The 25,071-nt window shown below is 43.5% G+C and overlaps 1 protein-coding gene across 1 annotated transcript in view; it reads right to left on the bottom strand.

The window, feature by feature from the left end:
- LOC106657099 overlaps positions 1-22,664 on the bottom strand; it is a 30,060-nt gene extending 7,396 nt beyond the window's left edge. Inside the window, exon 1 of the mRNA XM_014378402.2 lies at positions 22,428-22,664. The gene's annotated coding sequence lies outside the window, so the exon portion shown is untranslated. The remainder of the gene's footprint in view (positions 1-22,427) is intronic.
- Positions 22,665-25,071: the final 2,407 nt, after the last annotated feature.

A 25,071-nucleotide genomic window follows, 5' to 3' on the forward strand; every position in this document is an offset into this window, starting at 1 on the left:
CCTCCTTTGTCGTAATATCAAATAAATATAATATCGATCGTAAAATTTTTCATTATATTTATTGTTAATTTCGTAATAATAAGCAATGAAAAGCAATTAATTTACGAATTGTTTGTACAAAAAAATAAAAAGCATTTTGTTATTTGTACCTCCTTCTTAGTTATCAAATAATAAATAACAATATGTCGTATAACTCAGAAGTTGGAAGTTATTATAATAATTGAAATTGTCATTGTTTTTGCAGTGTTAAATTAAAATGTTTTCCACAAATAGTGCTTTTGGAGTGAGTTCATACACATGTGGAAAAAAAGTATAAAATAAGTAGCTGTTAAACAATCATGCCAAAAATAAGCAATAATAATCGGGCCGCATTACGCACTAATAGTGCAGTACCAAAAAATGAGAATGAAGAAAATGTGTACACGTATTAGTGTAAAGCCGGGTGAAAATTAACCACACACACACACATACAACGCGTGTTGCAGCGAGTAAAATGCCATGTCAATACGATTTTAATCCGCCACCTTTACATCGTTTAATTGTTTAAATTAAATTCGTTTGTTTAATGGCTAAAATACTCACGAAATTTCTCTTCGGCAAACTTCGGTAAGCAACACAGACCCATGTTTTAAAGTAAAACCTAGGAAATAAATTTTAGAAATCATTCTAACGCAGCGAGCGCGTGTTTAGTGATATTCACGTTGCTCCGAAAGTGAGAAAGAGCAGCAGCAGCAGCAGCAGCAAGACGCGTTCAGACACACATGCGTATAGCAGACGCGCAGACACACAGACGCAGCGTAAGCGAGGAAATAAGATGCTACTGCGTCGAAAACCGTTGCCAGACTAAAATGAGATTTCCCGAACAATACGCGTAGCGCAGCGCTCGCCTAGTATAGTGTCGAGAGAGTGAGAGAGAGAAAGGGAATATACGCATAGAGTGAGAGAGAGAAAGAGAGAGACGCAGCTGCCGGCCGCAACTGCTGTTGTGTAGTGAACGTAACGGACACATATTTTAGAGAGAGAGAGAGAGAGAGAAAATGTAATACTTACGCATCTTTAGCACGTAACAATAAAAAACCGTGAAATTCATAAATTATATTATCGCGCATTTTTTTTCTAGCAGTGACCGAATGGAATCGTAACATCGTCGCCCTGCGCGTATTTACCTATATAAGCCTGAGAATGTTTATTGGGAGACACTTTATATTGTGCAGAGGCAAGAGAGTTTCAGAGTTTTTGGCTCAAAAGGAAGGTGTAGCATAAAAGAAGAGAGCGACTTTCTTGGAAAAATTTGCGGATGTTTTTTTCGGGGAGAATTGGGTATTGAATGGCCTTTTTATATTATACCGCAGCGCGTGTATCGGGTGTCTGCTGCTTGCGTCGCGAGAGCAGCGATCGATTCGACGCGAAAAAAATATAGGAGTAAATAAACAATCCAATCAAAGTGAGAGGAAGATCAGAAGATGACACGTGAGATACGAGAGTTGTGTTATAACATACCGGCATGTTATCTAAATTTGAAGATACGATCGCGGGATAACGGTAGAATACGTAACGCGACTGTATATCATCGATGAACTGTTATACATTGCGTTTGAATAATTGCGTGGTTTTGTTTGTAAATTATACACAACGATCCCAGACTTGACAAGAGACTGCCTATTGATGCGTTAGAATCGAGTTATGCCACGATGAATCGCCAATTTTCAGATTCGGACTCTGTGCTGCTGCTCTTCGGTGTGAGTTTTGAGATTGTAATTACATTTTAAAATCGTTATTCGAGATGATTCTTTCATTAATATAATATCGTGCTAAATGGAAATTTTTTTATTCGCAAAGTCTTGTTACATTATACATTACAATCGCGTCGTTCTCGAGAGCTAGGTAAGATATCTTAAAACATTAAATTGGGTTTTATACTTTTCAATAATTGATGCCGCTTTGTATCCTGTTCTTGCGAAAAGTTTTCAAACATCGACACACAATGCGATTTGCATATTAAACTTAATAAGCTGCAGCTTCGCTCGACACTCCGTGTGTTTGATAATCGCATATATTTATTAGAAGCTCTCGGTATACAAATTTATTATTATACGATAATCACAGCTCTATATAAGGCGTTTTCTCGAGCGAGCCTTACGCAATTAACCTGTCATCGCGCCTGTATATAAAGTTCGATATTCGAGCCTTATAACTAACTATCGTCGGGCGCGTGCAATTTCTTCTCTCTCTCTCTCTCTCTCTCTCTCTCTCTCTCTCTCTCTTAATTACCCGGCGCGAGAGAGAGGATAATAATCATGTTTGCAATCAATATTTGCATATAGAAAAGTGACTCCAACCTAATTTGCCGGCCGTAAATACTCTCATGAATTTGTCTCACAAATCGCTACATAAAATACGAATTTATGATCTAAAAAAAAAATAAAATATCGAATTTCGATGTAGGTATTGGTACTATTCGTAATTTAAAAAGCAAACATCTGTCGTAACTCGTCGAGTTTTCATCGAAGCTTAATAAGGTTAATAAACCACGCGGCGGTGTGATTGTACATGACTCGACACGAATTCACGCGCGCGTCATATTAAGCGCCCCGACGACCGATCGCATCGCATCGACGAATCAATTTGAATAATTTTTTTTTTCCACCTACTAATCCGCTCCTGTTTCATCGCGCGTTAACAAAATAAGCGGGAGGTTCGAGACAGGATGGTTTATATACGGTATATAGACGCAAAAAGTTTGACTCGAGGTAAAGAATATAATCGAGTCGAGTTTAGAGAGAGAGATAAGAAGCTGGCGCGGACCAAAACATTAAAGAGACACTGCCAAGCGCAGATACATCGAGCGAGAGATAGATGAAAATCTTCGGTATAATCCCGCGCGCCCGAAAAGTTTTCGAACGTCAATTAAAATGAAAGTACCACTATCACAGCGCGTCGTCGTTATACGTATAAATTGGTCGATAAGAAACGAGAAGCCGAGGAAAATTAACGCGTTCAATTTTTGCGACGAAAGTATAGAAGAAGAAAAGCGCCATTATTTAAACAAAAGCGAAAGAAGAAGAACGAAGATAAGAGATATATCGAGCGAAAACTTGGGAGCGCATCCATGTGTGTATTATATAAACGAAGTACATACGTTCGACCAACGAATTCTCTCTTTTCTCGAGACCCTTTTCTCTGCAGCGACACACACACACACACACAGTACACACGCGCGCGCGCGTACCTAAATGTAAGTACTGCGGGGCCGAAGGCCAGTACCGTATGTACGCCTAAGAAAGAAGGCAACGAAAAAAAAAAAAAAACATAAACGAAGCCCCGAGCATTATGTGTATTTATGTATACTCCGGGGTTGTCAACAGAAAAGGGGGTCCATCGCTGCCGAGCCGCGCGCCGCGTGTACACAGCGTATACTGTAATATAAGTTGGCGTTTTTCTCGGGCGAGCCGAGAGTTTATGCGAACACGTACATACGCGGCCGCTGCATTTTGTGTTTGTGTGTGGATCACGCTGCGTCTTTATTATTATTATTATTATTATAATAATTATAATTATAATGATAATGCGCGAAAGTGTCGGACGATGAACGAGATGTATGCATATAGGCACTGTACAATGTATAGAGCACATTTTATCGCGTCGTCTCTTTTGTGTCGCTCAAAGGGAAGCTCTACATATATTACAGAGCAGCAGCGAAATATATATGACATCGATCGGCACTTGGCTCTCTCTCTCACTGTGTGTCGCGAAAGTGCGATATAGAGGCGACGATTCGCGAGGGCGTACGATATACACAGATGTGCATAATATGTGACTCGATGAGTGAGCGAGTGACTGCGCGAGTGTACGTACAAGAGATGAAGGTACATCAAGTTTTGTGCTCATCCGCATGCATACACACCGTAATACACACGCGAAGTATAATTTTCACAGCAGCCCACCGACAGTGTTGCGCGGCGCAGAGATGAGGAGCTCGAGCATGTGTATACGAAATCCACACACCCTTGTGTGATTTGGGAGAGGTGAGAGTGTAAAATAAGGTGAGTAACTTTTTCGCGCGTGCGAATATATAAGAGCAGACATGCGTTGAATAACGTGCAGCAAAAAAAAAAAAATGGAAAAAATCCAGCATGCTACAATGACGAAAGAGGGGGTGTAAGTACGAACCGGGAGTAGAAGTAGTAGTAGTAGTAGCAGTAGTAGTAGTAGCAGCACACGTTGCTGCTGCCTTCGCCGACTGGTGCTGCACAGCCACCACCGCCGCCGACTGCATCATCTTGAGAGAGAGCGAGAGCGAGCGAGTGGTATGCGTGGTAAGAACGAGAGTAGAAAAAAACGAACGAACGAAGCGTAGGAAAAAATGCAGCAACAGCACACCACGGACTAGGCTCGCAGCAGAGGCAATTAATCGGCCCTCCTCTCGCTCTCTTTCTCTTCGGGGGGGTTGCAGCAGAGCGACGCTTCTCTCTCTCTCCTGCTGCGACGACTACGACGAGCGTGTGCCTCTTTCCTCTCTCTCTCTGATGTATATACTATATTTGCGACCCCCGCGCACTCGTTACTTTTCTCGTGCGTGCGTGTTACGCGTGTGCGTGCGAGGCAGAGAGACGCAGCAGCGGCACCCACAAGCAGCCAGAGCCCCAGCACTCCAGAGCACTCCCTCGACTCGACTCGATCCTTAACCTCTCTTTTTTCGGTGGCGAAGAGGAGGAAAATCACGCACTACCATACTGTCTGCGATTCTGCTGCTACCCCGGCGTCGTAGCCGCGTCGAATAACGATAATCTGTTCTCGCTCGCAGGATGAGTCCGAAGACGACGACGACAACGACGAGTGCTCGACGACTGCTGGTTTTTTTCTGCAACGAGCCAAGCTAATGAAACGAGTCTGATACCGATGCTGCATCGTCATCTTCGCACGCTGCTGCTGCTGCTGTTAGTGGCATGTAGTAATTATGTAAGATGACAAAATTGCGTTCGGAGCTCGTCGCCGCTGCTACGTTCTATACAGGGGGTTGCTCTGCTAATAATTTTAAAATCTGTATATGCGCAGACATAGACGCGCTCTAGCACGCACGAAATCAACGCACGAGTAGTAGTCGCGCGTGCCTTTTTTTTCCGAATACCTCCGAATTTGATTTTTCTTTTTCGAATTTACTTTTCTTTCTTTTTTTTTGCAACACACCGCACTCGCACGTCACGCGACACCAAAGTTGCGGCACGCACAGTTACACACAGCACACTCTGCACAAGCGTGTGATATATTCGCTCTCGCTCACCAGGACCAACGGCAAAAAATTATTTTCTCTCTCTCTCTCTCTCGCGCTCCTTTTTTTATTTTATTATTTCTATTCGTTAGGAGCAGTTCGAAGAACTCTGCGGCACGACGTTGCAGGCCTCTCTCTCTCTCTCTCTCTCTCTCTACCCCGAAGAGAACTTTAAACGTTACGAGGGAGGAGGTCTCCGCTCTCTTCCCTCGTCGAGGGTGTTTGTCGCTGAGAGAGCTAGCTGCTGCTGCCTCAAGCAAGCCGTGTGCTCTCGGCGACGGCCATATTGCTACTGAGTGGGTAATGCTGCGCTACACCGCTATCTACTGTATCCCTCGCGAGGGAGAGAGAGCAGAGCGTAGAGAGTTGCGCGCACAGAGAGAGAGAGTAGAGCATGGAGGTAGTGGAGAGAAGCCCACGGTGTCACGGCGGTGGCGGCGCTTGCAGCAGCACACGAGACGACGACGACGAGAGAGAGGCGCGCACACGAGTTCCCTTTTTGCGCGCATCGCCGCCGTCGCCGTCGCCGCCACCACCACCACCGTCGTACAGTCGTGCCGCATGCACTTACACAACGATGCACGTACATACGTATATATACGCACTATTTGCGCCCCTCTCCTTCGTCCATTCATTCGTCGCCTCTGACGCCGCCACCACCGCCACCATCATCCACCGCTGCTGCTGCTGCTACTGCATATAAACGCATATACCGACATGAAATTCGCGCGATGGTGTATGCAGGTGCGTGTGTGTATGTGTGTGCAGTGCCGACGCCGGTAGTACCCCTACGTTAACGCACACAAGTGCACACACACACACACATACAACCAACCATCGACTCCAAGCGGCGGGGGGGTGGAACAGGCATTTATACCGTTTCATGCTCGCGCGCTATATAGCTGCAGTATATATAGTAAACCGAGCGCGAGCGCGAGAGAGAGAAAGGCGAGATTCGCTTTGGGGATCGGGTTTACACCGATTTACAACTGATTTTTGTCGGATTCCTTCGGAGCGCAGAGTGTGGAGGAGTATAGTACATAGGTACCTAACAGGCAAAAATCATCATTATTCGAAGCACACGTGGTGGTGGCAGTGCATATTAGTAATAGTAGTAGTACGCATTACACTCGCGGGTTTCGGAGTAGATTAAGTTATAGTAAATACGCGTGGGATTTGATTTGACTTTGTTATTGTTATTTGTTGTTATAGAGGAAAGAAAATAAAACCGCAAAAATCCCGATGATCCAATTATAGGCATGTGTCTACCAAAGTTTTTGGCTTGACTTGGTCGTAAACTCGCACACATACGCACACTTGCGCTTGCCGGAGAAAGTTTCTGCCTTTCAAAAGTGCCCTTCACATCCCTCTCCGCTATTCTCTCTCTTGTATCTCTCTGTGTCTGCTTCCCCATATCGATCTGCGTGACTTGCCCGTGTGGTGCCCCGTAGTATACTACTTCTACTACGCGCCTCGCGAAGCGTTTCTCGCGACGTATAGCACAATAACATCGTATGCATAGTATACAAGTGGCAGAGAGACGCTCTGCTGCGCAAAATAACATTGCTTCGTTAATGATAAGCGAATACGTATGCGATGCGCGCGGCTGAGAGTCGAATGATCAATTGCGCATCCCGAGCGGCGCTAATTGTATCAATTTCGAGATTAAAAGATTTGGAGAGCGAATCGGCCCCACGAATAATATGTGCTCACACCTATATACCTCTAGGATTTAATGAAATCTGTATTCGTAGAGGGTATGTGTTCGTGTGTGTGCGTGCGCAATGTTCTGACTCATCCGGGCGCGTTAATTGCTTCGAATTATCATAAATTCGAGACTGATTCGGACGATGATTGCCTTTGAATTATGATCGGCCAACGCGTGCCGCATGTGTGATGTATAATATTTAATACACAAATTTCCCCAAATTTCGGACAAGGTATCGGACACCCAGAGACGTTCGATTAGAAATTCTAATAACGCGTGTGTAAGCAAAGGTGTGTTACACATACATACACACACATCGACTTGTGCTGCAAAGACAACGCTTTGCCGTGCTCGGCACCAATGAATTATTCATCGAGATGCCATTTGAAATTAATAGGTGACTGTTGCATACAAGTGTGTGCGTGTGTGCTAGTGTGTGGACTGGATTAAAATCCAATTTGCTTCTAACTCGGCGTGTATACCAACACGTATTAAATATACACGTATCCGAGAAGACGGCTCGTGTTGAGCAACAGCGCCGTGAGTTAAGAAGCGACATTTTCAACAACGAGGTCCAAGTGCTGCTGCGTGTAGTTCGGGATTTCTCGAGTTACATCGCTTATATTATGCACGCACACATTTTAATTGCGATCGATATTGCACGTCGCGCGTTAATTATTTCGTTTATAAGTCGAAAAGCTTAATTTAGCGGATATATTTTTTGATGACATTATATATCCTCGGTTATAAGTGCTGTCGTCTTTATATCCTCGACTTCTGATCTGAAAAAAAAGTTTCAGATAAAAAAAAAAAAAAATAAAAAAAAATAAAAAGGAAAAAAAGGTCAAGACTTTCGTATATATAAGCTTGTTAAGTGCTGTATACCGAGTATAGTACTCGTGAATCAATCGATCCGTGTCCGCTCCATATAATATGTACTCCATATAATATGGGTGACTTTTCATTCACTCGTACAGACATTTACCCACACACAAAGACGTATGCACCCCATACACACCTTACATTTTTGTGCTCTACGTATTGATGCTCTGTGCGAGACGAGACGCTTCATATAACATTCATGATGAAAAGCATTCATAATGGGCCGAATATTTTTCGGGCGCTAAATGCCGGCGCATATATATATATACAACTCGGCGTACCTTCGGCGTCGTCCTCGTCGTATTTGTAAGCGGCGTAGGTACATTCATTGAAGCCCGCTCGCTCGTGTGCACGTTGTGTGTGTGAGTGTGTTGGCCATGTTGTATACCACAAGCGACAGCAGCGGCGCAGCAGTGAGTAAATCCAATGCGCGATGGAAGGGAGAAAGTACGCTTACACACATACACGTGCAATAACGAAAGGGGAAGTTTCGCGCCGAGTTGCGCATGTATCTGTAAGCTATTACGTATATATATAGGTGTTTATATACAGAGAGCGAGTGAGCGAGCGAACCGCTCTAACGCGCCCCCCTCCCTCCCTTTTCTCTATCGCATGCGCGCCCCTATATCCTCAACTTGATACATTCATTCTTTCTATTTATCTCCGTCTCCTTCTTTCTCGTCGATAGAATTCGGGGAGAGTATAGCATATATATATATATGGCACATAGTAGTAGTAGTAGTAGTAGTAGTGGCAGCAACGCTTCGAATTTCGGATTCTGCGCGCAACGCTGCAGCAGCAACATGCCCCGCACGCGCTTAATATAGTAGCGGTATACTACGCGTCGTCGTTTCGCATTTATAGATATAGCTTCGAGGCAGATAGAGCAACGCTAAGGGTGATTCTTTTGCTGTATACGTATAAAGTGCGTCTGTCTGTCTGTGTGTATAAGGGTTGAGAACTTTTGATGCCCATCGACTCGAGCGTAAGATTGGATATTTTATGCCGTCTGTATGTATGTATGTGTGTGTATCAGAATTTAAGTTTAAGCTTGCGCCGCAGCACGCACGATGGTAGCTGCCCACGCTTGGAAGATCGACGACTCTTCCTATACTTCTTCCTTCCCTTTACGCTTCTCCTGATCCGCTATGACTTCTCTCTCTCTCCGATTTTAGAGCAGAGACTTTTTATACTTTCAACACCCTACCCCGTCGAGTTGTAATATCGGACCTCGACGCGGTCTGGAGCTCTTTTTTTTTTACTTCTTCTTCATTTCAAATGTAAGATTAAGGATTATTCGTGCTTTCACGCCGAGGCCGGACGGGCCAGGGAATATGAAACGCTATTTGTCATTCTCGCGAGCGTATATCCACGCTGCGCCCGCAAAAGTTATATTATGTAGAGGGGGCGATAGTTGGATAGGCAATCCCGAAAACTTTATTCGTGCGCTTTTCAAAATTTATAACGCCTATCTTTTCTAGTTTGATTAAAATGTTCTATTCAATTCCAATTTCGGTTATTTGAAGAAAAAAAAGGAGGCGCGAGTAAGTAACTATCGGAAAAGTCTTAATAAAGTTTGACGCTGATGCCCTTAATTATGCAAAATTATAAAAGTTTTCGGTCTTGAAAAAAAAGGTATAGGGAGAGAGAAGAAAAAACAACGCTGCCGCTGAGGCAGAGAGAGAGAGATAGGCAGAGAGTAGTAAGTAAAAGAAAACGTGCTCGTTTATAAAGTCATTATTATGTCTAATTAAGGCATCGCGTCACGGCTCCGACTACTCTCTCTCTCTCTCTCCTCTCTGTCTTACCTGCCGGCTAGAAGAGAGGGAGAGAGAGAGAAGTTTCGAACGGAGTAGCAGTAAGGAGACGATGGAGGAGGAGGAAGAAGAAAAAAAAATAATCAGGTGGAAGTGCAGAGAGCCTCGAGGCCTGTAGTAGGACTGTTACAAGGCAAATAACTTGATTAAATAGCAACGCCGAGAGAAAACCAACTCCTCCCCGAAAACTCGAGCCTCATATATTGGCTTATAAAAGCACTTCTAAATATATACGTGTGTGTGCGCGCAGAGTACGAGCTTTTGCCGTTTATTTTCGAGCGCAGCGTCGAATAGAGTCTCTAAGTTGTCTCTGTGTATATGCTTGGCTTTTTGTCCCATCCGAGCTCGCGATACGTTGGCCCGACCACGTCTCGTACTAGTATACTCGGTATATACTGTACAAACAGAGAGAGAGAGAGAGAGAGAGAGAAAGACGAGACTGTACCCTTGAGGCGTAAACCGTCCGCGTCGTACGGTATATGCATTAAAGCGCGTATTATGATATGCAAGCGTTAAGCCAAAAGCTTGGCTCAATCCGAGCCGCGCGTCCAGTGCTATACGTATATGGCCGATTCTCTGTGAAATCGAATGGCCAAAAAATTTTTTTTTCTGCAAATATGAAAAACTTGCTGTTCCCGATGTCAGAAATGTCCCCAAATTTTATTAGAATTTTTGGGACCATCTATCACTCTTTTTCAGAGGCCCGAAGTTGGCCATTTTAGGGTTTTTTTGAAATTCATGAAAAATCACAAATATTCAAATAATTCCTGGATTAAAGTAGAATGATTCAAAAGTAAAAGTGCCCAGCAACTTTTTTGTTGGAAATTGTCCGAATTTTCAGAAAAAAATATGCCAAAGTGATTGGAACAATCTAGGTAAATGTAAAGCAAAAAAACTGCAAAAAAAACATAAAACAAGAAATCTACTCGAGTTCGAACCGGACTTTCATTTCCTAAACTATGTAAAAAGCTTCCCAAAGATGTCAACTACTGCCTGATCAAGTTTTGTAATGGGTCTTAAAGTTTAACTCAATGTAGACAATAATGTATGGCGAAAAACGTGCAAAAAAGGACTGAAAATGGCTGTTTTTGGTGATTTTAGGCATTTTAGGCCCATTTTTGACCTTTTTTGCACGTTTTTCACCACACATTGTTATCTACATTGAGTTAAACTTTAAGACCCATTACAAAACTTTATCAGGCAGTAGTTGACATCTTTGGGAAGCTTTTTACATAGTTTAGGAAATGAAAGTCCGGTTCGAACTCGAGTAGATTTCTTGTTTTGTGTTTTTTTTTATGTTTTCCCACTAGTAGGTATTTAGGTGGCTCCAATCACTTTGGCATATTTTTTTTCTGAAAATTTGGACAATTTCCAACAAAAAAGTTGCTGGGCACTTTTACTTTTGAATCATTCTACTTTAATCCAGGAATTATTTGAATATTTGTGATTTTTCATGAATTTCAAAAAAACCCTAAAATGGCCAACTTCGGGCCTCTGAAAAAGAGTGATAGATGGTCCCAAAAATTCTAATAAAATTTGGGGACATTTCTGACATCGGGAACAGCAAGTTTTTCATATTTGCAGAAAAAAAATTTTTTTGGCCATTCGATTTCACAGAGAATCGGCCATATATATATATTTCCCTAAAGCCGTGTGTAGTGTCCCCTTGCGCGCCGAGGCAGTCAAGCTTTTCTTTTCTCAAACACGCGTGGACTATCATATAATATAATAATATATGCTAAGTAATATTTTCGCTAGAAAGTGTCAAGCGCCCATATATAATCGTATAGAGAGAGAGAGAGAGAGAGAAAATTTAAAATTCCGATTAGCCCCGCGGCTGGGGCTAGTCACGATTTCACTTCGGAAAACTTGTTATCGTAGACGAACATTTTCTTATCGCTACGAAGACGACGAGTATATAAGTATACGTACACAGTGCCTCATCGACATTTTGGCAATTCCAGCCTCCGCCTACTTATACTATAGATATATCACGTACTCTATATAATATATGCATTTTTTAGCCGCCGAAAAACTTGGGCGATGTGAGTAAGCGCGGCACACGCTCAAGATGAAGTAGCTGCTCGTGCAGCTTGGAACACACACGTGTGCATGTGCGTATATCATACACGAGTTCGCTCGGCGGTCGTAACATCATCGAGAGAGGAGGCAGCACATACAGCGACTGCAAGAGTTTTGAAGTGAGTCTCTTTACTATATGGTATTATAGGGCCTAGGCGCACGATATGTTCTTCATGAACTCCCCGCACGAGTATGACGTCATCCGCGCGTTGCGCCCATGCCTACACACGAAACCGGCGGGGGGCGGGGTAAAGGAAAGAGAGAAGAGAGGTGAAGAGAAGAGAGAGAGAGAGAGAGGCGAGGCCATGAAACTATATATACTTGGTACGGCCCCTACTGCTGCTGCTGCTGCTGCTGCTGCTGCTGCTGCTGCTGCTGCTGCTGTGCGGCTATGGCTTACAAGCAGGCTTACACATCTATCTACTAGCTAACTAGCTCCCGAGGAGCCCTCAGCGGCGCGCGTTTCGAGCGGCCCCTTGGGCAGACCGAGAGAATGAGTGACGCGCGACTAGCTATACCTACAGGCAGCATCTTGTGCCTGTAAATAAATTAACAAGTACGGTTTTAATTTTCCTTATGAATAACTAAGTATCCAAGCCCTAAAAAGTTCGAGACATCATCGTCTCTCACTCGAGCTCGCTCGATCTCGCAGAGCCGCTTGTATAAACAATTTAACTCGACGCGTAATTTTCCGATTGCTTCGCGTTTCTCGCTGGCGTACACGCCTATATATAAAAGCAAAACATTTCTCACATTATATGTATAATAAAATACATAACACTCACCCCGATTCTCTACCCAGAGAGCTTCGGTTCAAGCGCGAGAAAATTAACTTTGCAGCTCTCTCGCGCGCTGACTCTCAAGCGCAAATTTTATCCTTTTATAGGTTGACGTAGCGCAGCAGCAGTAGCAGTAGCGAGCTAGAGGCACGTCATTGAGGGGATTGTGATTGGATTTCGCTTGGGAAAAATCGTGTAATTACCATAGAAATAGCTTACTCTATAGGTAAAAGTGGTGGCGCATATATATATGGGTAAGGCTCAGAATTTTTTAAATAAACCTGCGCTCGTATGTCACCGATCTTAACGCGCTTTTGATATGTTATAGTACATAGTAAAAAGGTCCCACAACCAAAATTTTAGACCCCCTCCCCCCTCCTACCCCCCTCCACCCCTATAAATGTCCATTTTCGATCTATATTTTTTCTGAAGGCCTGAAGCTATTAAAAAATCTGAAAAAATTCATGAAGGTACTTTTCAACAATCCAAACAACCTTGAATTTTTTCAGGTTTTTTAATAGCTTCAGGCCTTCAGAAAAAATATAGATCGAAAATGGACATTTATAGGGGTGGAGGGGGGTCTAAAATTTTGGTTTTGGGACCTTTTTACCATGTACTATAACATATCAAAAGCGTGTCAAGATCGGTGACATACGAGCGCAGGTTTATTTAAAAAATTCTGAGCCTTACCCATATATATTCAAAGGGAATTTGTGTCTGTCTGCGTATACGTACGCAATTTTCTACAGAAATTGAGACACGCGAATAAAAAATTTATCGTTACACACACACACATACACACACACACACACACACACACACACACACACACACTTTTTTTCCTTTATTTTGTGCACGAAAGGTGAAAGAGAGAGAGAGAAATATAAATGCCCATTAATCTCGATAAAAGGCGACTCGCCGGAATTTGCCCACGGTACGAATTTTCGGGGGCGAGAGCTAGCCGGACGTGCGCGTAAAATCGTATATGAAAATTTTGGCGTCGTCGCACGTGTGCATGCACGATCGCGCGACGCGTCGCCACGCGCGGATTAACACGTTTTGTTACTCACTCGCTCGCGTGCGACTATGCGCGTCGCGTCGAGACCGCTGCTACTGCAACACGCTTTACACACGAATTACATCGTATAATTCCGAAAGTGTAATTATGAAAAATAGCGATTTCTCGCCAAGGAAATACAGCTCGCCGCAACGCCCTGCAGTTGCACACATCGGGTGGCGTTCCTCGCGTCCACTTGTATACAATACGTCCATACGATCCAACCGAGAGACAGAGCGAATGTATTTTCAAGCGCACACGAATGCTCGAATTTACTCCTCTCTCTCTCTTTTATTGTATTTTTTCGAAACAAAAGTCTCTGGTCAAATCCGTGCCACTACTGTGCTCCGTCAGTGGTGTTCACTTTTTTGTACTCGACTAAAAATTCACGCTGCTACCGCTGCAGCTCGTCTTTCACGCGTACGCGCGGACGCACAACGAGAGATACGCAGTGGCATGTACCAACCCTGAATATATAATATTTCGTTTTGCGTACAATTACGATTTATTACAGTTTTTTTTTTTTTTTAATGCCCACTTTCGCCGGGCGTGACACGTCTTTTATACTCGTCTCGCGACAGAGGTAGTTTCCAGCGGCAGCGGCAGCAATTATATAAATGTCCTCGTGGCATTTAAAAAAATTTTTCTTCCTCCACTCATCCTCTTCCCTGCGATGTATAAGTGTACATCACTCTATTTAATCTCGCCGCAGAGATCTAGTGGTCCTCGCCGAGCTTTTCAACGACCAACGACGCCATACGTATAGTACACCATCTACTCGCGATTTTATCTAGATTCTAATTTAGGTTTTTGGAATAAGAGGGAGCAGCGGCAGCGATAGCAGCAGCAGAGCACATTTTAGAGGGAAGAGGGGAAAAGCTACTTTGGCTCGTGACCCGTACGCTGCATAGTCGAGCCTGTATTAACTGATTATCGTGCGGTCTGCGTATACTGCAGCTCGAGCTTGCCAATGCTGTATGTGTGTCTATATTAAACGTAAAGCTTTATACATTCCCTAAAATTCCCCCCGTGGAAGTATATAGCGCTCGATATGTAGCTACTACTGCTGCATCGTGTGCTGCATCTATGCTACTGCCTTTTATCTATGCACGCGCACGACAATTGCACTGGTGCAGTACCAATATTGTTTTGGACAGCTCTCGGCGAATACTTTGAATCGTATGCAAATCTTATTATCAAACTCGAAAGAGAGAAAGAAAGAGGAGAAAAAAGGACACTTATGTGCGGTATGCGAATAAAAGAAAAGAAAACAGGAAAGAATTAGCCTTTGAGTGCAGCTGACGCTCCTTAAAATATGCAGCGTACGTACTGCATACGTTTACGGTAGCCGCAGCGCAGCTTCAAAGCTTTCTTTTCTCGCGAAAACGTAAATTAAACACCTAACGAAACGAATCAAAAGCCTCTTGGGTGTGTATGTGTGTGTACGTGCGTGTCTGGGCAAAGCCTAGCCGCCGGCAGCAACATTCCGTATACAAGGCCATTTAAACGCTTACACGTAACGTTTTATTACATAATTCCGCCAATCAGTCCATTAAAAGAATGTAAAGGATCCCTCTCTCATCTCACAGCGTTGAAGAACGTATATAAAGCTCTCTAACAATATACGTATGCGTAAAAAATTTTCTCTCTCATCTCTCTGTCACTGGCACAAGTGTGTATCGCGTAGCAGTGGCATACGCAGAGCGACAAGTGCTCCTGTAGCAGTAGCAGTGGTATAGTAGTTATAGCAGCAGAAGAGTAGCGCGACGTAGAGGCATTATATGAAGCGCTTACAGGGGGCAATTCACAACACACACATATATATACGACGTAATTATTATGATCAAACGAAGGGCTCTCGAGGGAGAATGACAAGCGCATCGCCGCTAGCCAATTCGCGTACGTATACATGATACTTTTGCGACGCTTGAACCAAAAAAAAATAAATAAAATAAAATAAAATAAAATGAAACAAAGAAGAAAATGTTACATAGCGTGGTTAATGTATGTATGTATGTATGTACAGTAATACGTACAAAAGGACCCTTTGACAGAAAGTTGCTCTTAGACGACTCGCGTGCGCGCGCGACGCGCAACGAGAGAGCAAACGCGATATATCCGCGCGTGTACTACGTAGGACAAATGCACACCGACACTGTATGACAAACACAGACAGAGACGTCGGTGGCGGTGGTGGTGGTGGTGCGGCTTTGTTTCGACTAACGTGTCCTTTGATACTATACGCGTGTACTGGTGTGTGCGTATATCCGCTTACCACCACCGGCGCCGCCGCCGCGCGCGTCAGCCATGGTGTGCACCTCTGTACCTACCTACCTACCTACCTACACACCATGCCACAGCCACGTTAGTACTGTCTAAAGCTTTGGACTTTGGAGTGTCAATTCTGTTGTTGCTGCTGCTGCTGTGTGCCCAGAGGACTGCTGATGACTATAATGGTGCTATACAGAGAGAGAGAGAGAGAGAGAGAGGTTGACGTTGCTGCCTCTAAAATCCGAGCGAGGCGCGTGTCCTTGATAACAGCGTCCGGTGGTGCGGTGGTTGGCACACGAGCTAGCTATATGTATAACAGCAGTGTACCAGGGGCAGGGTATGTACTAACAATAACAACAACAACAACAACAACAACAACAACAACATCAACGACAACGACAACTGCAGCGGCTTCTTGGCGTTCTTGTGTCAACCAGAAAGCTCCGCGCAACTTCAAAGTATTCCTCTATCCGAACCCTCTCTATTGCGTGTATATGTTTCACTGCCTCGAATGCCACTGCCTGTTGTTAGTGCGCTATGCTGTGATCGCCGCATTCACCGAGGACTGTATTATACATAGCCCTGGTCACTTACGTCCTTTCCGTATTTCTTGAAAAAGGTGAAAGCCTGATAGTGACATATTGCGATAAACGTGTCGGTGATTGGTCGTTGGAATTGTCGCGATGCAGCGAGTTTTTAAATTTATTATTAAGTGATGGCCTGGCGTTGAATGATTGCTTTTTTTTAGATAAATCAGCCAATTTTAAATAAATATTGTCATTTAAAATTTTTCAACATGCATGGTCATTAATTGACTTGTTTTGAGAGTTTTTTTTGTTACAATTTTATTACAAATATAAAATGTATTTTAATTTTTCTGATAGTTATTATTCTACTTAAGAAAAAAAATTTAATGAATTTACAAAAACACTTTTAAAACGAAAATAATAATTTAAGCACTCGCCACTAGATAGCGAGTACCTTTATCTGTGAATCTGCAAGTGTCAAAGTAAAATAATTATAAATAAGTCAAAGCACAAAGTGTACTAATGCCAATTTTTTTTTAGAATTCTCTAAGCAATCAGTTTAGACAGTAGTTCAATCGCACAATTTTATGAGTATCGATTTTTTATCCTCTACGATAGCTAAGATTAGGCGATGATTTTGATGATTTAAAATACGTGAAATTTTTCTACCCAAATTTCAAATCTGCGGATCTGAAAACATCTAAAGGTGACTATATTATCGAAGCGACGGTGCAATTTAAATTGTACACAAAGTGAAAAAATTCAACCTCGACCAGGAGTCGAACCTGGGACTCCTCAGTCCTCACCTATAGCCTGCGAGTGCTATTAGAAATTAATACTCGTTATACATTGGCGAGGAACTCTTTAGCGGTACCTTCCCCCTCCATCGTCGACTGGCTGTGCGCAGTTAGTGTATACTGCGATATATAAAGACACTCGCGTGTCAAAAACGAAATTGTAGTGAAAATGACATCCATCCAGACGCACAATTTGCTCGCGCGCAAAAGATAAGTATAGTACTTATAAATAAGTACGGCAGTCACATATGATAATTGTGCAAAATAGATCTCTACTATATGAACAAAGCGACAGCTCGATTTTGTCTTTGTAATAAACACGTTGTGATCGGTAGTTGGATTTGAGCAAATGACGAGCGATGCATCGAGCGAAAGTTTTAAATTCCCGACGACGCGATCGAGTACGGGTATTGGTTTCCGAAAGGTGCCATATAGCTTCCAACGACATTTGTAAATCGAAGCGATGTGTTCACGTGCATTTTTGGAAGCGCAAGCCTCAAATTTCCTCGTTGCTCGTTCGAGCTGTTTCTCTCGATCGACGCGCTCGGACTCTCGCATGGAATAAGCGAGAGATAGAACGAGATTCCTAAAAGCCTCGAGCTTGCGCTCCGCTGCTGCTGCCAAACGTGTACTGTGATTCGAGGACTGAAGGAGCAGCAGCAGTAGCTAACGGAGCTTTCGATACGCATTCTCATGCAGATCTTTGGCCCGCGCGAGAATGGAGAACGAACGAAGAACTACGTGTCTATATAGCGTCGACTTATACATATGTATTAAATGTGTATGTATAACTTTGTTCGCGCGAAGGACGTCGAAACACATCTATATCTACCCCAACGCGTAAGGCGAGCGATCTTTCTCTCTTCTCTCTGCGAGCTTTGTATAAACACATCTCAGAGAACACACGTATATAGTTATAGTACGCTACGTAAGCTTATTTGACGTTTAACTAATGCGCCTATTCATAAGTGCATCAAGTCGTTTATCAGCGTATACAAGTAAATTTGCCGGCTTCTCTTGCGCAGCAGCAGCAGAGCTTAATACTTAGCGCGCGCTCACGGCTCTCGCATTATACGTGCTCGGGTGTGGGTGTGTGTATGTCTGTGTACGTCCGTGTGTGTACAGAGATGAATACATAGAGGCAAGCCCATGACGATAAGAATACGCGACAGCTCAGAAAGGGCCGAGTATGTATACTTGAACGTGCGCACACACACACGTACGTAAGCGAAAGCTGCGCAGATACGTATGTATAGAGCTTGCGAGATATCGCACAGCTATGTGTGTTCGTGTACGTACAGGCGCGGTAGAGTAGGTGAGAGACACATACATGCAGAGAGAGGGAGAGAGAGAGAGAGAAAGCAGCGCGAACTTTGCAAACTTTATCCAAAGGTCAGCGAACCCTCTTAGATCATTAATTTTCTGGGTGGCAAGCTTCCTCCCCCACGCGCGCTTAAAGCTCCTGCCTGCTGCCGTTGCTGTTGCTGCTGCTGCGAGCGAGCGAGAGGAAAATGAAACGGCAGCAGCGGTATATATATGCAGCAAGCTCGCAGCATCTAGTAATAGCTATTATAGGGAGAAAGAGAGAAAGAGGATGCGAAAATTTTACTTCCCTTTTACGTACATGCATACGTGTATGAGTGTGTAATGTGTGTGTGTGTGTGTGTGTGTGTCTGCACAATATGCACGAGATGGTTAGTAATAGGTGGTGGTGGTGGCTGGTGATGGTGTCAGCAGCAGCTACAGCGGCTCGCAACACAATACATGCGGGGGGCAGCACTACTGTAACGTCGTTCAATTCGTTTTTCTCGTTAGATATATGTGTGTGTGTGTGTGTGTGTGTGTACACGCGTGTGCACCTCCATATTGTAGTAGTTGGTATACGTAAATGCTCGGCTCGCTACGAGATAGAGAGAGAGAGAGAGAGAGAGAGATAAAGAGAGAGAAAGAGAGCGTCGTGTGTGTGTGTGTGAGTCTAGCGCAGCAGCAGCAGCTCTCGGGTCATTCGGACCATCAATTATACAGGCCAAAGCCTTTTCATTGAGTTCGTTTCTCAGCATCGGTGTAGATGGCTCGACCAACGGCGAATCGAGCATACGCGCGTATGTACGAACGAACGGACGGACGAACGCATAGTGACGGTGGCAATTTGCATTCTCTCTCTCTCTCTCTCTCTCTCGAGCCACCAACCCTTTTTCTCTCTCTCGCGCGAGCGAGCGAGAACTCCGGGGAAAGTTCCGTGCACCTATTACCAGTGTGCTGCACGCATATATGTGGCAGACGTAGAGAGACTACGCCATCCCATACATGTAAAGGGAGAGCTGAGTGCGAGCGAGCGAGTTACCACCTCCTCCTCCTCCTCCATCTCTTCTGCATTCTGTCGACGGTTGATTTTTTTTTTTTTGCCTCTCAAGATTAAATACGCGTATGGTAAAAGCAGTGGTAGTGGTATATAGGTGCAGCATGAGGTCTGTAGACAGCTCTCGGTCAACACGCGACGCAACAGCGATAGTAGCAGCAACAACAACAACAACGACGCATCGTGCGCGAGGAAAAATCGATAAGCCCACGGCGCGTGCGACCATTTTCGTTACTTTTTATTTTTATTTACTCATTTATTTGTCTCCACCTGCTGCTGTTGCTGCTGCTGCTGCAGAGAACGAGAGCGAAGGAGAGGTGTGGTAGTAGCTGTTGCGTATATAGCGTACGCAAACACATGCAAAAAGGGCTGTGAATTATTCGCGAGGTAAAATTTTTTTTGTATCTCTCTGTGGAGAGTCTCTCTCTCTCTCAAGATTTAACTAAATAATTGCATTTAAATTCTGCGCTTTAGTCCCTAAAATATTTTTTGTTTCCTGCGTGTATACTCTTTCTTTCTTTCTTTCCTTTTTGCTTTAACGTATTTCCAAATAAGTGCTTTTACGTTCGTTCACCGTTGGTTTTCCTTTTATTTCATCCTTTTTTTTTTTATTTTTCACTACCGAGCTTTTTTTCCCGCTGTGTGCTCGAGAAAGAGACTCGAGTGAGAGAAAGAGAGTTACTCCGTTCAGACGCTCGAGAGTTTATCCTACAGCAGATATTTGTATACGTGTGTTTGTGCACTCCTCTCGTACGATGTCTGTGTGTATGCATGGACAATTGTGTAGTACTTAAAAGCAACGGCTGAGTTTCGCGTATACGTAAAATACCAACTCCTCCCGCGTGCACACACGTATATACACTGCAGTTGCTGCTGCTGCTGCTGCTGCTGCTCTCGCAAAGTCACGAGTGTCTACTCTTCAAATGAATTAACTCTTCTCCGCAATTCAACTTCTGAGCTTTAAATGTACAGGAGAGAGAGAGAGAGAGAGAGAGAGAGAGAGAGAGAGAGAGAAATTCTGTAGCACAACGGCAGCTATAGGCATAGTAACAGCAGCAGCAGCAGCATATAAAGAGAGTAGCTCAGTGGTATTTGAAGCACACAATCGCATTCACTCGTCGTCTATATGCAGTAGCTAGCTAGTATGACGTCTGACTGATACACTTTTCGCTATATTGGACAGCAGCTCTACACAGACACCTGTGCACTGCTGTGAGCAGACGAGTATAGGATAGGTAGTCTCCGACTCATCGAATCGGTGGAATTTCAATATGTCCCTTTGCTTTGTCGTGTGCGGCGAGTCAGATAGATATAGCTAGGCGCAGTCACGGGGAGAAGTAGCCCCCCCTCCCTCCGACTTTAAGTTACATACCACACGTGCACGCGAGCAATAGTAATTGCTATTATTATATCTATGATGTGCCTATACCTGACATGCTTTGCCGCTGACGACGACGACGACGACGACGACGACGACGACGATACGATCACTCGTCGTCGGGTTCGAAGAGCTGTAGTATACGATGCCAAAGGTGCCCCTCTTGAGTACTAGACATAGAGTGTATACCCCATGGAGCAGCAGCAGCATCACCTAATGAAAATTGATTCATTATATGCGCGACAAACAAAATTATATACGTGTAAGACGAAACAGGTATGCATACAGACTACCACTCTCTTATATGGCTCTAGTCTTTGTGTCAACGAGCTATGTATGCGTAGCTATAGCGCGACGGCAAAATCGCGAGTGTTTTGTACTCGAGCACGTCGTATTATATATCACGCATATAAATTGAAATCTCTGCGCTAATGCACGCGGAGCGAAGCGCAGCTCGAGTCTCGCAGTACACAGGTACTCGACGCAGGAGGATCGAAAGGACGCGCGTATAAAGCTGTCAAGGCGATGTTGTGTATACGCGAGCAGCCCTCGAGGGCTCGCTTTTCTCGATTTCCCTTTGTGCATAGGTTCTCATGGCTCTCGGTAGAAATTAATGGTGATCTAATGACTGAAAAAATAAGCATTTGGAATGATTGGTTTGCTTTTGGCTGATTTTCTGTTTACGATTGTGTTATAAATATTGAGCTCGTTTTCAATGATCCGTTACAGTTTAATTTTGTTTCAAAAAGTTTAGACCAACTTTCTACCGATGATACAACTTTAAGCCTTCACCACTAGATGGCGAGTACTTTTATCTGTAAATCTGCAACTAGCAAAATGGAAATAATTACATAAGTAGATGCATGGTTTTCGATATTACACGCTGCAGCTTCTACTGAACGAAACTGAAATTAAAACCAGTGACGCGATCTTCACGCATGAAGTGTACTGATAGACGACCATAACAAAGTGAGATTGTCGTAAATCAAATTTTTTTCTTCATACAAAATATCATGCTTCGTGAACGATTGAATTAAATAAGGGTCTCACTCTCAACTGGGAGGTAGGCCGGGCTGACGAAATTATGAACAACTCACTGCTGGACAATTCGCTAAAATAGTCGTAAGTTTTGATATCGGTATGATACGAATACAGAGACTACGAGATAAAAATATTACGACTTTCGTGTTGTCGTATATCATTGCGATTTACGAGTTATGATTTTTTTTTCAGTTTATGGCACCTAAAAGAATGTTTGACCATAGAAACAGTTCTTTGGAATTATGTGGTATGCAATAAATGCATCGTAATTATCTTCATTTTTATTTTATTTGATTATATTTAATTTATTTATTATTGGGGCCGTGGGATATAAATTCCATACCGCCTCAGAGAGTACCAGAATGCCCGGTCGACGACAGACGCGACGATCGTAGCCCTGGTGAGCGCGTCGGCGCGTGCGAATAACAAACACAACGACTGAGGGCTGGGCCCGACTCACCGCACGATGTCGAGATCTTCTCCTGGTCCAGATCCACCCTTGGTTGTCCTTGTGGTCCGCTCGACCGTTGAATCCACTGGTTCTTCCTCGCGCACTCGGGTCGACTTGTACCGGCACTCGCACTCTTCACTCGGGTGAAGTAGGATCTCACTACCCGCGCGGTACTCGTCAATCCGACGTAGACATCCCCGAGGATGTCGCGCTCAACTCGCACACTCGAGCTCCGTTCGCTCTCGAAGCAAATCTTCGACTCTCCTCTGTTTACATGTACGCTCTCGTATCTTAACGTATACGCGTGTTTACGTTCTGTCCTTTCACACTTGGCGATCACATGAAATCAGATTCAAAATACAATGATTAATAACTATTCTTATAACTAATAATATACTCATCAAGGCGACGATGGTTCTTCAGGGCGGCCCAACAGATAATGCCAGTTCCGGCATTACACAATTAAGTAAAAAAATTAAAAATAATATTATTAAATTCAAATTAATAATGTTAATTTAATTGACCTTTTACATTTTAAATGTAGGAATCTAAAAATTACCATTGAAAGGGTGTGTATACTTTAGATAATAACTTACTCGAATTTTATGCTGTCAATAAACGTTACAATGTGATGAAAACAATGTGAGAAATAAAGTTACAGTTTGTTTCTACTGACTTAAATATAAATATTTATCTTTACTTTGCCACTTGCTGGTTCACGAATAAATGTACTCGCCATCTAGTGGCGAACGCGTCAAGTATTATTTTCATAATTAAAGAGGTTGAAAACTGGCCTCCATTCTTTGAAACAAATAATTGTCATTTTCAAGTTATTTAAAATGCGATAAAACAGAAAAAGAGTCGAAAGCAAGCTAATTATTGGCTATGTATTTAAAAATATTCCAAAAGGAATATCCTTTCTACGAGAAGATGCTAATAATAAAATCAAATGTATTCCATAAAATTCTTCGTCAAACTAACATTTCTACAATAAAATATTGTTAGTTTTCTATTTTAAAAACTCACATGAACAAAAGTATAAAAAATAATTCAGTAATTACGAGAGAAACACTACCACACAAGGTACTAGGCACAAGATCACAACCGAAATTTTGAAAATCAATTCGAAGTAAAAGAAATGAAGTACAAAAGGCAGCGATCCTATATTCGTGTATTAATATATACGTAGGCTGCAGCGCACAAAGCGCGTGTGCTGCACTGTATAATATATATCACACACCCGAGTAACGCCGATGGGAATACGATTTTGACGAAAAATTCACTCGCGGCGCGACAAATCCTATGAGTGTTATTATGTATAAAAGCATCGAGATCTCATCTAACAGCGAATACTCACACACCCGAAAAGAAAGTATATACGTAGAAATACCACGCAGTGGCTTGAGGTGGTGGCCTTGAGGGTGTACGTATATGATATACGTATGGGTGTATGTGTGCGTGGTGTGTATCTAAGTGCACGCTCGCGAAGTTACTTGGCACAGAGACAAGAGTAGTAGTAGTAGGTACGAGGGGTATATATACCTCTGCACTATACGCTTCGCGAGAGAGTGGAGCGCGACAGTCTGTGAGGTAGTAGTGTATAGGGCTTAATAAAGAGCCATGTGTTACATCGCGCGTATATACATATATTTTACTCTCTCTCTCTCTGTCTCTCCCTCTCTATATACATACCAGTCTAGAGATGCGCCTTCCTCTACACACTGATAGAAATGTCTGCCTGCAGCAGCAGCAGCGCAGCAGTCTGGCAATAAGCTCGCTCGCGCGCGCGGCTCTCTTTCTCCCTCGTATATAGCTACTGCTGCTGCAAGCTCGTGCAAGCTCTCTCGCGTAAGTTAAGTACCCTCCTTTTCGAGCTGTACAGCCGCGCGCGCGAGCTTGCAGCTCGAGCCTGACTTATCAGTGGAATGGAAATTAAGGGCTATATAGCGGTAGTAGACCTGGCAGCAACCTTTAGCAGCAGCTACCATACCTACGCATTACGCGTCTCTGTGTGTATATATACGTATACACGAAGCTCTCCGAGCGATCGAGGAATCTTGCTTACACAAAGACACACGAATATATATATTTCTCTCTTTCTCTGTGCAGTGGTCTATCCCCATGTATTATATGCTATGGGTGTAAAAGCAATTTTCATAATGTACACTCCTCTCGCGGCTCGGGTGCAAGCGTGCACGAGCTTTGTATTATAAAGTCGCGGTGGTAATGGTGCTGCTGCTGCTGCGTGCTGAAAAGTCGACCTGTAATGGCAAGTATTATCGCTGACAAATATTTGAGAGCTTTTCACGCGTAAACGCGCTAAACCTCTTTCGCTTTCGTTATTTATTTATTATTATTTTCTCAGCCCCCCCCCCCTCTCCCTTTACTGCTTCTGATGCTTTTGCTGCAGCCATGCGCGATCGATTGATTCGACAGCGCGCTGTCGAGCTTTTTTCTTCAAGTACGCGCACGGTGGATATTTTTAAAGCCTCCGCGCGCGTATAAATACTGCGCGCACGGTTTATTAATGGCTTGGCTGCGCCACACTTATATACACACAAACACGCATACTCACTCACGTGACACGGTGGCTTTGGTATACATACGTAATGCCTCGTGTATAAATACGTATACAGCAAGAAGACGGGGAGAA

This window comes from Trichogramma pretiosum, unplaced genomic scaffold, assembly GCF_000599845.2.
Source record: "Trichogramma pretiosum strain Unisexual culture from Peru unplaced genomic scaffold, Tpre_2.0 scaffold7, whole genome shotgun sequence".
NCBI lineage: Eukaryota > Metazoa > Arthropoda > Insecta > Hymenoptera > Trichogrammatidae > Trichogramma > Trichogramma pretiosum.